The 2,228-nt window shown below is 28.2% G+C and overlaps 1 protein-coding gene across 4 annotated transcripts in view; it reads right to left on the bottom strand.

The window, feature by feature from the left end:
* Window positions 1–2,228, bottom strand: part of LOC100163979 (CRAL/TRIO domain-containing protein-like) — a 35,421-nt gene that overhangs the window by 7,720 nt on the left and 25,473 nt on the right. The window lies entirely within an intron of this gene.

Below are 2,228 nucleotides of genomic sequence, written 5' to 3'. Positions count from 1 at the left end.
CCGACAAAAAGGTCTTATTGCCGCCGAAGAGAAATCTAGTTCGGGGAAGTACAAAAATCTTTGAAAAAACCGCCTACCACTCTCTGGTAGACATATTCGTATCGTCCCTTAAACCAGTGCATGAGCACCAGCCACCGCGTGCATGAGCACCAGCCACCGAGTAACAACCTCTCAAAATATCAACATCGATTTCCACGAGCGACAACTGGACTTCTTATGTTAAGTCAAAATCAGTGCGTTTTTATTTCGATTTGTATATTTGAAATATTACATTGTGTCACCTAAAATCTAAAAACTCTTTCAACATAATTCACGAAAAACTGCGAATCAGGTAAGGCATTTAATATAATATTTTACATTGATTGCAGTATTAATATATATGTGCCTTTTTTTTTACACAAATTATATTGTACGGTATATTTGATCTAATTCTCGAATACACGATCTCGAGAGCCCTCCGAACATCTGGAGGAAGGTAATAGCTTAATTTTAATATCTTAACATCTGAATTAAATATATTTATCGACAGGAGTCGTATTTATATTTCTTCTTATTTTTAAGTTATTACACATATATTGTAAGCAAATAATTTAAAAAATCTATTATAAACACAGTTACTTTTTACAGACATTATAAGTTCAAATTTGGACGAAATTACATATTAAAATCAAGAATTACGATTTTAGTTATTTTGTTATAATTTAAAAATAGTATTCGTGGATTTATGAAACTTTTAGAGTATATTATTTTAATTCATATACACGATGACACTTTCAAGTGTAATTTTTTTGGCAAAAATGACTTAAGCTACTGTAAATTGTACTAATGCCTATAATAGTTAAATAAATTACTTTAATCACAACATTATTTATTACCGACCTCGCTCAGAACCGTTTGTTCGTTTGTATTTCAATTGTTTATACATAGATTTATTCCTATTACTAATTATAGCTGGTGTGTTTATTTTATTTCAATAATTTATAAATACTATACCAATAAATTATATATTAGTTAATAATTTTTGAAACATTGTGTTCAAGAAAATAAAAATAAACGTGATTATAACTAGATTTTTGTAATGTACCGACCTATATGTAAAAAGTAAATGAATATGATAATAGCTTTTGAATTTTTAGGGACATAATAGGTAACGCATTCGTGTATGTATTACACTATTTATATATTATGTACCTATACGACTATATAATTATATTATTCATAAGTGTGCACATGTCAGGATAGGCAGTTGACCATTCCGTGGTCATTAAATTTTTTTTTAGGTGTACAATATGATATAGATATTAGGTGAACAATAGAAGGTAAGTAGGTTACGCTAAATTATAACGTAGAATTTTGAAAAAAAAATTAACAGGTATAAATTAAAATTGTATCTTATGACTTATCAGTTTTAACATGTATCTCTATATAAATTAAACCAAAATTATATGTCTATTTCAACTACCCTATATAGGAATGCACCTATTAATTATAAATATTCTATGACTGGGGACTGAAAAAACGACGATGTTTGTATTATTCGATCTCGCATATTTTATACGTTTCTAGTTTGGAACTAAAATATGCGTCTACAACACTTGGATAGCGAAATTTTATTGACATTAAATATTAATTTTAAGTCTTAAAAGTAAATTTAAGCCCCAAAAGATTAAAAAAATAAATGTACTTTAAGCATCGACTCTTTCGGCGGAATCCGTGACGTGTGTTCACTAGCTGCGACGCCGATGTGGAAACACTCCAGATACAGAACTGAAAATATTGTGATTTATGAAAAATAAAACCGTACGGAATGCGTAGTATGTGTTTTGTTCATGTCTGTTTTGCTTATTGAAATTTTAGAATTTTTAATCGACTGTGTCTTCCGCAGCGACTTTGAGAATTGCCATAGAATATTAATGATAGATATTATACTACGTCAATATGATGAATACACAGATATAATATAAAACAACATTTTATATCAAAGAGTTCCGTGTTATAAGGAACAATTTGTTCATCGAAATTTGATATGACAATAACCAAATCAGTTGATAATTTTGAATTTGAATCATAATAATATGATAGATATAGGTATTTTTTTCGTTTATTCATTTAATTATCGATTAAGGTGGTGAATATATATTAGAAGCACATGCATATTTTTATAAAAGCATATTGTTTTTATGGATTATAAAATAAAAAAGTGTTTTAGGTTTTAGAGTTACCATAAA

This window comes from Acyrthosiphon pisum, chromosome A1, assembly GCF_005508785.2.
Source record: "Acyrthosiphon pisum isolate AL4f chromosome A1, pea_aphid_22Mar2018_4r6ur, whole genome shotgun sequence".
In the NCBI taxonomy this organism is placed as follows: Eukaryota; Metazoa; Arthropoda; class Insecta; order Hemiptera; family Aphididae; genus Acyrthosiphon; species Acyrthosiphon pisum.
The sequence above is the reverse complement of the archived record's forward strand: the minus strand, read 5'-3'. Positions and strand labels throughout refer to the sequence as shown.